Genomic DNA, 12500 nt, shown 5'->3' with positions numbered 1-12500 from the left:
ATATATATATATATATATATATATATATATATATATATATATATATATATTAAACGTTCTTCTGTTATTATTTTTTTACTAGTTTATAATTTTACTGTTATTCTGTTTTTTTTTTATTTTTAAAACTTTTAGTTTTTTAGGATCCATGTTTTAACGATTTTAACTTTTTAAAGCATCCTTTAACTGAGTCTGTTCCCAGTTTTTATAATTTGTATTGTTTTACAGCCCTAATGACGAGACACGTAGTCTTGAAAATTTACTCAAATAAGCAAATAGAACGCGACGTTGGCTGTTTAGTGTTTTATTTTGATATATATATATATATATATATATATATATATATATATATATATATATATATATATATGTATATATATATATGTGTGTGTGTGTGTGTATGTATGTATGTATATTATGTATACATACATATATATATACATAATATACATATATATGTATGTATGTATGTATATTATGTATACATACATATATAATATATATATATATATATATATATATATATATATATATATATTCTTAGAAGATTTCACCATAACAAATATCCAGCCATTGAAATGCCCTTTATACGAACATCTTTCCTCATATAATTCGCGAAAAGCTTATCTAAGACACTCCTAAAGCTACAAATGACACCTTCCTAAATAGCTGTGTTGTCTTAAAGTGGATTAAATGAAAATCTGCTGATTACCTTGAAATCTTTGAGCAACTGGTAAACACGTCGGATTCCGTTGATATCTCTGTTATGGTTTTGATGCTGGTCTCTCCTGTGAATGGTAATGAGAACAGGAAAATTAATTAATGTAACACAAAAAAATAAGAAGAATGAATTGTGTACATGTTTATGCATGGGTGTAAAACAACATAAACAAAAACATAACATAAACATAAATGTTTTATATATATATATATATATATATATATATATATATATATATATATATATATATATATCTTCTTTTTCTTCTTCTTTTCTTTTATATGCTTCTATTATATATATATATATATATATATTATATATAGACAGATAGATCGACAGATAGATAAATAAATAGATAGATTCTTTTGTTAACAGTAATTAACAGTACATTTGCTGAGCATAAGTATATAAATATTTAATGAATGCACACACATACACACACACACACACACACACACACACACACGCGCGCGCGCAGACACCACAAACAGGCACAGACAAACTCTGTTTATATATATGTATATATGTATTTATATATATACATAGTTATACATATATACTTATACGCAGAATACACACAGCAATACCCATGTACTGAACTTCATCGCTACAATTCAGAAATGGATTTCGGTTAATTTCTTAAAGGCCAATAACATAATTAAGAGGAAAATTATCATTATTTTCGCCACAACACGAAAAACCTTTCGATATTCAACTGGCACTCGAAATCTTTTGAAGGCGTACCTGTTATGTACCTGAAAATATTCAAAATATTGCATCCTGCCATAATTTATAGCATGCTAGCATATCCCTGGTAGTTCTTATAATTCAAGGCGAATATTTATTAAAACACCTATGCAATGACATGCATTCAGAATCATAGTTACTTTGTAGGTATACCATAACAGATAGATCCATAATGAAGCCAAATATTTTTTATTTACATACCGATGAGGTTAATGAATATTCATAAGTTAATAAAATATGCGGTTTTGCCAATCGTAATCTGATGTTCTTAGTTATCATTCCGAGATGAAATTCAGTATATTTGAGGCAGGCAACATATAATGCCATCTGCTTTGTTTTATAATTTAAATGAAAAATCAAGTTGATAGTGGTAAAAAATATAGTTAATAAACATCTAAAAAGAAAAAATGTAAGGGTCTTATCTTCTTACAAGATTTATCCGTAAAATCGCTAAATTTAAAATCTTAAAAACTGGCAGAAAATTAAATTTTTTAAAAGAAGAAAATTATTAAAACAGTAATAAGAAAACTACTTTATCTTAAATAAGATTTGCTATATATACTAAAAGGAAAATGTTCTGGTAAAGAAAAAAAATAATAAGAGTAGAACTAGAAATAAAATATAATGACATATTAATTTAATATCTATATTCTATAAATGAAACATAAGAAATATTCAAGAAGCATCAACGGAAAATAAGGCCCTAGGTCACTCAAAGCAAAGTAGGATAAAATATTTAAGATAACAAATTTGACAGCGGAACTGCAAATATATTTCTAACTTTTTGAAGCAAAATCAAGAGGAAAATATATAAAAAAGTATATAATATCCTACAAAACCCCAAATGGGTTAACGAGAGTTTTACACGAAAATCATTTACTCTGGTTTTTTTACAGATAAAAATACCCATCATGTCCTTCATCCTTGAAGACAAACTCCGAGAAGTAATGCAGACAGGACGTGACCTCCCCTCCCTCTCCAAACACCCCCCCCCCAACCCCCACCACCCTTCCAACCCCCAAAAAGGCCGAAAAGAGGTCCGGCAGGGCAACCGAGACGTTGCTTTTGTGGCCCCAATGCGGAGCGCATCGCACAAAGCGGCTAAAAAGCCGTACAACTGGAGGAGATTGACACACAAGATAAACTTTCTAAGTTTACCTGACGGCCGGACAAAGAGCAAGAGGGGTACGAATCTCTTTGGGGCTTTTCGGCCAGTCTTGGGGCAACCCTCCGCTCTCGCTTCTTGCATTCAGGTGGATGCGTGGATGCGCCATTTGTTGCCTAGTATGCGTATATGACTGGGACCTTATTTGCGTGTGTAGATACGCATGCATGGCTGCATACGTGCATGTATAGACAGATACATGCACATGTATTCATACACACATTATTTATATATATATATATATACATATATATAAACTTTATATATATATATAACATATGGCCAAATTTGAAGGAACTAAAAGTGCAAGAAAAAATATATATTACTGATATATATATATAAAAAGAAATACAGAAAGGTTTTGGCTATGTATGTATGAATGTATAAGTTTTGTCTATATCCTGGGACCCTACATACATACATATATAATACTGATCATAGCACAGATATGTGCATACACACAAAACGAAGGAAATCGCAACTCAGGTGGGTGTGGAGCACACACACACCATATATATATAAAACGCTAGGTATTCTAATCGATATGATATAAAGCGTCAATTATATACGCATGACATCATATATCCAACCTATATGTTTCGCCCGACCAATCGCCGATAACTTGGATACACAAGCCACTGTCCACGGAAGAAGCCAATTATAACTTTGCTCGGAAGTACAGCGCGATTCCCAATAGTTTTTCATAACGACTTCTTTACGTTTGTAATAGAGGTCGTTTATTTCGCAGGTCCGAAGCGACCCTCTGGACTCCTAGGTAATTCAAGGAATGTCTGATTTAGCTTACTCCGACTTAATTATTTGCATCCTTGCCTGACGCATTTCTACGTTATCAGCAGTTTTCTTTCACCAGTGGCTTCAGGATTGCGAAGTTCCCTCATCAGTTTGGCCTGGTATACCCAGACATTAGCTCTAGGCCTACATATCAAAGGCAGAAACTGTCTTGGAAATTTGGCCTGTTTGATTTTAAACGTTCTCAAACAAATATTAGTGAATACTGTAATTTCCCTTAGCATTCCCTAATTTAGTTATGTTGACATGTTTTGAGTTGAGTGAGGGCGGAAAAAGTTTTGTCCTGTATAGTCCCACATTAATTTGTAATAAGACAGCCACATAGTCTTTGACTTATCTTTAGGTGTTTGGAAAAAAAAAAATTGGAGAACAAATATATTTAGAAACACAAATAGTTTCGGAATGTCAAGCTCCATCTTCACTGTGGAACTGTTTGACATCCTTGTCCACGATGCTTTCATAAACTGTTTGATACCCAGGCAACCCTAGGCCTATATCAAAAGAGTTTGTTCTCCAATTTGTGTTTTTATAATTTCAAGTTCTTAATGTCAGGTCCACATTACTTTGTGATCTGTTATCATCTTGAGATGTTTGAAAACACAAATGGATAACAAAACAAATTTAGAAACACAAATTTCGATGAAGCCCATTAGGAGGGAGTTTATAAACCCAATTTGTGTTTTAATTCATCACTGTCCGATGATACATTTTCCTAACCTGAACTATCGAGTCTTAGTTAACCTAATTCATTTGAACGAAAGTCTGAAAGCCTTATGCAACATACACTTATCTTGTTTATAATAAGAGTTTATAGCCATATTACCTAACCTTACTTGTAGGAGTTTGCAGCGACTTACTTCCAGCAGACCTAACTTAGGTTAAGTTTGTGTATCTCAATAATCCTTCAAACTTATCATAAAGGTTTAAGATCCATACATTCACTGGGCTAACTTAGTACAAAAGTTTGATAGCCACATATTCTGGGACCCAACTTAACATAAGAGTTTGGCTAGCTGCATATTCCTTACACTTGAAAGATTTTTGTAGCCAAATATTCCTTATAAAATTTACTTCAAGACTGAGTAGCCAAAATACGGTAGTCTGGCGTATCACAAGGGTTTGATCGACTGCCAAATATTTTCCAACCCTTCTCATGAGTTTAGAAGTTCCATGTTTCTAAATCAGACATCAAACTTTGCTGCTTACATATTCCATAACCTATACCAAGCATTTGTTTACTGCGCTATTTATTAATGTAACTTACTCGGAGAGTCATGTTGCCACATATTCACTACACCGATTTGTTGTAAGAATTTGGAATCATATATTCTTTGACTGACTTTTCTTAAGAATTCACCAAAATCAAGAGAGTTCGCAAGCTACATACCCTTGTCTTAATTCCGTATCCTAACATCATACGTCACTGATGCCCACATGCTTTATAATTTCGGGCACTACAAACGTTTGGCATATACAATTTCCTGATCTATAATATAACAATATTTTGGTAACCACATATTCCCTAACTAAAGATATCAAAAGTTTTGTGTTTACACTTTACTTGGTTATGCTCATGAGTTTCATGAGGATCCGGTTCTGTCACATTTAACCAATAACAACAACATATTTCTAAACCTTCTTGATATTATCTCACGCTCAGAAGTTAAGATTTGGTTGTAAACAGAAAAAATGGGCAATTCATATAAGAATTATTTTCAAAGTTATATATTACTGACTGATAAATGACTGGTATTTTCTGCTATATTGCATATGGGAGAGAAACAAGTGAAAAATGCGTCGAAGTTTCTTCGGCACAATCGAGTTTTCCGTACAGCCGCTACAGCGTATAATCAAGGCCACCGAAAATAGACCTATCTTTAGATGGTCTCGGTATAATACTGTTGGAGCCTCGGCCCATGAAATTTTAACCACGGCCTGGTAGTGGCCTATCCTGTTACCTTGCCAGAAGCACGATTATGGCTAAAGTTGACCTTAAATAAAATAAAAACTTCTAAGGCAAGAGGGCTGCAATTTGGTATGTTTGATGATTGGAGGGTGAATGATTAACATACCAATTTGCGGCCCTCTAGCCTCAGTAATTTTTAAGATCTGAGGGCGGACAGAAAAGTGCGGACAGAATAATTTATCTCAATTTATCTTAAATCCCATGTTATATTTTTTTCTTTATTCTTCAACGCATTTGTTTCAAAACCGTTGATGATTTTCGCAGTTTCGCTCTTCATGTGTTGTTATGTTTTCCACTCATAAAATCGTGAAAATCAAAATTACATATAAGTGGAAAACATAATTTAAGGGTGAATCTCAAAAGAACTACGAGGGTTCCTAAATAAATGCACTTAATAAGAAAGAAAAAATATATAAAGGGAAGTAAACTGAACTGAGGTATTTGCTTTTCTTTCATATACGGAATATGGTAAAAAATACCAGTTATTAATCAGTAAGCCACACATTTAATATTCAAATATTTTGTAGACGGATAAATTACAAATTTTGGGGCTAAAGCTAAGTATATGAACAAAAAAACTGTTAAGGTCGATTGTAATTAAAAGTATTACATTTGCAATAAAAGATAACGCACTAAATAAAATAGTAATGTGAAAAGGTCCGTGAAGAAAATCTATAAATCTCAACAAAAGAAAATTAATGTTATTTATTGATATGCATATTATGCTTAAAGTGGAGATCAGTTCTTTACTAATGTTAACATTGTGTCGAGTCTTTATCATCAACAGACAGAAAAAATCTATCACTGATTCATAAGTATTTTTTATCGTTACATTAAAAATTTAAAGGAAATTGTTCATGAGTTTCCGATAGATAGATAGATAGATAGATAGATAGATAGATAGATAGACAGATAGATAGACAGACAGATATGTAAGCAAGTACATCAGAATATAGGTAGGTAAGACAAAATCGAAAACACAAATTGAACTGAAAAACTTTTGCATGAAATCAAGTCTTATCTCCAGGACATGGGCAAATGAGATTGGAGAGAAGATTACACGCAGGATCGTTGAGAATACTAAATACTGAACTGTTGATTCCAGACACCTTTGATCTTTCCAGATAGTGACTTGCAAGGTTTTCGGGGTCGTTATTCAGGTCTTATATATCTGGGGTCATTATCTTTATGATATTTATATTCTTTTGTCTATTTTACGGTAATCCCCAACGGGCTTGTACTAAACATGCCCCAAAGGTGGACAGAACCGGGTTAAAACCTCTGAGGGTCACTATCACTAGAAAAAGATCCTTAATTTATATATATATATATATATATATATATATATATATATATACACACACACACACATACACACAATATATATATACATACATATATTAATATATATATATATATATATATATATATATATATATATATATATTAAATAAATAAATATATATATATATATATTATATATATATTACATATTTGTATTTGATATTTATAGTTAAATATTTGTATTTGATATTTATGAAATAAAGAGCTCAGTGCCAGGGACACTGGTAGAAGTGACACCAGATAACCTACAATCACTCAGAGATTAAAGAAAAATGATAATATCCGCTTTTTTCATCAATTTTATGCCCTTCGCATATAATCCATGAGTCCTTCAAAATATTACTTCTTTCCTTTTCTGAAAGCAGACAAAATAAAAAAAAAATTACAAGATGATTATTCAATGTTCAATTTCGTTACAAATTTGTGTGCGAATTATATAATATTCTTTAAAAAAATATGCTTGTTTAAAAAAAAACACATGAAAATATCTTTCATGGGAAGTAGTTTAAGTTTTCAGTTATGAAACGTAGAAACTAAAAATTAGCGAATTTTCTTAAACAATTTGAAGTACATTTATTTCCGAAATTTCTTTGTTTATAACATTTGGTCTGATAAGTCTACAGAATCTCTTAGAAAAAAATGATAAAAGGATACATTTATAAAACATATTGCAAGAAATTAGATGCCATTTCGATCAAGTTAAAATGGCTGCCATACGAAATCAGATGAATATTTTCATATTTCCATTAATGCCATTAGGTGTATTTAACCTCTATTCCAATATATTTACGAGAACTGAGAACAAAATTCGAAACAGAGCCCGAATATGAAATTTAAAATAATTTTACACCATGGACTTATAATACAAGAAAAAAGTTTTCAAAATTTCAAAACAGAATTTATAATCAAGGTTCGAGGGATTTATTTCACTAAGAAAAATTTAGTAAATCGACCGACAACGTTTCCGATTTTTTTTTTGTGTTATCATGGCGATCTAGTTACATGTCTGCGCTGAAGGGAGATATTATATATATATATATATATATATATATATATATATATATATATATATATATATATATATATATATATATACATACTGTATATAATCATAGATATGTATATATTGATATACATGCAGATAAATATAAGAATAAATATTTACATGTCCATGGATATATACATATATTTATATATATAATTTTTCATATACATATATAATATAATAAATATATATATATATACATATATATATATCTACAGTATATATATTATATTTATATATATATTATATTATATATGTATATATATTATTATATGTATATATATATATATATATATATATATATATATATATATATATATATATATATATACATACATATATATATATATACATATATATATATATATATATATATATATATATATAAATATATATATATATATATATATATATATATATATATATATATAAATATATATATATTATATATATATATATATATATATATATATATATATATATATATATATATATATATATATATATATATATATATATATATACTTTTCAGCGCAGACATTACGTAACTGACAAACATGATAACACAAAAAAACCTTTGGAAACGTTTTCGTCGATTTACTAAACTTTTCTTAGTGAAACAACCGATAAATATAAGTAAATAAATATTTACATGTCCACAGATATATATACATATATTTATACATAGCATACATATATATATAAATATAATATATATATTTTATATATTTACATATATATATATATACTATATATATGTATATTATATATATATATTATATATATATATATATATATATATATATATATATATATATATATATATATATATATAAATAATCAACATCAAAAATATGAAACTTATGCTCTTACCATGGTAAAAGAAAACAACAACTCTTTACCTTTTTTGGACATCAATGTAAGCAGAGACAATGTTGGAAATACATCTGTGCATCGGAAAAAATCATTCACTGGACTTCCTAACAACTTCTCTAGTTCACGCTTTAAGAACTTTAATCTGAATTCCATATACAATTTGGTTTTTATGGCTCTTCGTTATTCTTTCAAGTTGGTCTCTTCTTCATAATGAGATTTTGTTTTCAATCAAATTTTTCTTACAGAACCCCTATCCTGAAAATATTGTTTGTAAAGTCATTAACTGGCTGATGTCACTACACTTCTCTAATCCGACACCATCTCATAATGTCTTTAAGAAAAATATGTTTACCCCAATCCCATTTATTTCGGGAAAGTTTTCAACCAAACTTAAACAAATAATTGAACAAGAATTTGGTTGCCTCAAGGTTCAATTAACTCCAATCAATCCACTCAAGATTGGCGTATTCTTCAACTACAAGGACAAACTGCAGACCTGCATGAGTTCGAACATTATTTATAAATTCAAGCGACAGGGTTGTCCTGGTATCTATGTCGGATCTTGCCGTAGGTTATTGCAGATGAGATATTGTAGCCATATGAGATACAGTTTTAGAAGCTGAGTAAGCAGGAATTTTCTAATATAAATAAACATGTCTCCATATGTAAAATCGAAGTAGATGAAAAGCATTTCTCTTTGATTGGTGGTACAAGCCATAGCGATTACTTAACCATATTTGAGTCTTTGAACTCTAAAGTCAGTTTCCGCTTCTCCTCTGCATCTAGCATAACTGAAGTCGTAGGTTGGTGTCAGGTCTTGGTCATTCGTTCCTCTCCTTCTCCTTTGGATGGTTTGTTGAGCGCTGGTTCTTTTTTTTACTATAAACATTTTAAGTTATATTAATTTTAATGTTTGTAAAATATATTTTTTTTACTTTATTTTTAGTTTTTTGTAAATTTTAATGTTTGTAAAAAAAATTTTTCTTAACTTTATTTTTAATTTTTTGTAAATTTTAACGATCTTTATGTTATATATTTGCAGACTGAAGATGCACATAGCATATGTACGAAACGTCTTATGTGGATAAATTATATTTTTTTGATAGTTTTTTATGCCTTCCATGCCATTATACATATATATATATATATATATATATATATATATATATATATATATATATATATATATATATATATATATATATATATATATATATCCATAATAACATCAAAAGACTATATTATATGCATCTCATATATATATATATATATATATATATATATATATATATATATATATATAATGGCATATATATATATATATATATATATATATATATAATGATACATACTATGGCATATTCAATCCATAATAACATCAAAAGACAAAAACTATAATATATGCTAACATTAAAATATATATATAAAATATATATATATATATATATATATATATATATATATATATATATATATATATATATATATATAATGGCATACAGGATATATATAATAATATCAAAAAAGACCATATATATGCATATGAGACGTTTATATATATATTATCTATGTGCATCTTCAATCTGCAAATATAACAAAGATCGTTAAAATTTACAAAAAACTAATAATAAACTTAAGAGAAACAAAAATGTTTACTAACATTAAAATTAATATAATTTAAAATGTGTACATATATATACATATATACATATATAAATATATATATATATATATATATATATATATATATATATATATATATATATATATATATATATATATATATATATATGTGTATATGTGTGTATATTTGCATATAGCTATATATATAAATATATATATATATATATATATATATATATATATATATATATATATATATATATATATATATATATATATATATATATATATATACATACATATACACACATACATAATAGTTAAGGTACCACGCGCCGCATTTTGGAAAAACAAATAATAGAGTATGATATTTTCAAATGCAAAAGAACTCGCCTGGAAGTTATTATTTGGTTCATTATTATTTGCGCCGCTAATTTATGAATATAAAAATAAATCTGAGTTATCATTCGGTTCATTATTATTTGTGTTAATTTATGAGTATAAAAAAATATTTACATCTAAAAATTTAGAGCAGCGGCCCACATCAAATTGTATTACCCTACGGTTGAATGTAAGTATTATAATGTTGGTATTAACGGTTTCATATATATATGTTTGTATGCACATACGCGCGCGTTTGTGTGTATATATATATATATATATATATATATATATATATATATATATATATATATATATATATATATATATATATATATATATATATATATATATATATATATATATATGTATATATATGCATATATTTATTATTTGTATGCATGTAAATTTCCACAATTCTTAAATCGTTTTAAACAGAATCTCTAGCTTCTTTATTATAACTGTCCAAGTACTTTTATTCCGGCTGATATAATCGCTCAGAATTCACATTCATGACTGCCATCAATATAGTGTAATTTTTTTACGGAGTAGTCACTGTTAGAAAGCCAGGATGAATATGGTAACTATCATTTGTATAGGGTTCTTAAAAATAACTATCTATATTATTATAAATTCTGGGGAATTTCTTAATGCGCAAATTAACGACCATAGTTTATTTATTTTATTTTATGCCTTGAAGATTGTTTTTACCTTTCGTTATTATCATTTGTGTGTGTATGTGTGTTTATGTGTGTGTGTGTTTGTGGGAGATAAACCCCGAATAGAGAGGGCCCAGGATTAGTGATTTCGTTATATTTTTTACAGCGTACTCGCATACTTGAATGTTTCTGCCTAATCCTTTCAAATATATGGTAATGAAGATAGTTGTATTATCAAACTGCAAAGCAATCGTGTCTGCAAGGCCACCTCAGAAAATACATTTGGTAACTTGTCAATACACTTTACACCAGTTTTTTTTTTTTTTTTAGTCGTTCTGAAATAAATACCGTAATCTTATCTTGATCAATAATGTGTTTCATCTATCAGTTCAACGACGTTGATTTATTCGAAAACAGCTATTCAATTATTGTTCGAAAGAATTATTTATCCTTCAACTGAATGCTTCGAAATGTGACAATAATAAGCAATTGTTCAATTAAAATATGAACAACACGTTATCCGATTTTCTAGTAATAACGTTATCCGAAGTGGTAATAAACGTCGTGAATACATCACACCAAGGAATAATAATACTGCAAGTAATAATAATAATAAAAAGGCAGTAATAATTTGCAAGTTGAATCAAATTTAAGTGCATTTGATAAAAAACTGAACAGTTACTAATGGGTGTTTAAAATGAAATTCATGCTCATCGATTAATTAAAAGTGATGCGAGCAAAGTTGACTCCTCATACAACATATATAAAATGAAATCATAAAAAGAACTGGTCACAACAAAACAAAAAGAAAGAGCAGGCTTGAATAATATACCAAATTGATTTTGACCAAACCAAAACCTGTAATTTTGCTTGAGGTTTCTAAATGAGAATCTAGTTATTCCTGACAGCTGCTAATTTTTTGGAAATGGTCTGCCAAAAATTGTTACTTTCCTACTTTAAGCAATGAGAAACGACAACGAATCAAAATAAAATATAAAAATCTTGATAAAATAAAATAATTACAGGCCACACTTCAAAAACAATAATGGCTGATGTGTCATCTAGATAAAACCTCGTTTAACGTCAGTGCGCATGAGCAAAGTTTTTTAGAGTATTTTGAAGATTTGGATTGGTTATAACATAAATAAATAAAGTTTTCTTGTTTG

The 12500-nt window shown here is 28.2% G+C and overlaps 1 long non-coding RNA gene across 1 annotated transcript in view; it reads right to left on the bottom strand.

Annotated features, from left to right (window-relative positions):
- Nucleotides 1-12500, bottom strand: part of LOC136834408 (uncharacterized) — an 847209-nt gene that overhangs the window by 79104 nt on the left and 755605 nt on the right. The window contains exon 5 of the long non-coding RNA XR_010851789.1: nucleotides 710-785. This is a non-coding gene — a long non-coding RNA (uncharacterized lncRNA). The remainder of the gene's footprint in view (nucleotides 1-709; nucleotides 786-12500) is intronic.

Source organism: Macrobrachium rosenbergii, chromosome 53 (genome assembly GCF_040412425.1).
Source record: "Macrobrachium rosenbergii isolate ZJJX-2024 chromosome 53, ASM4041242v1, whole genome shotgun sequence".
NCBI classification, from domain to species: Eukaryota; Metazoa; Arthropoda; class Malacostraca; order Decapoda; family Palaemonidae; genus Macrobrachium; species Macrobrachium rosenbergii.
The sequence above is the reverse complement of the archived record's forward strand: the minus strand, read 5'-3'. Positions and strand labels throughout refer to the sequence as shown.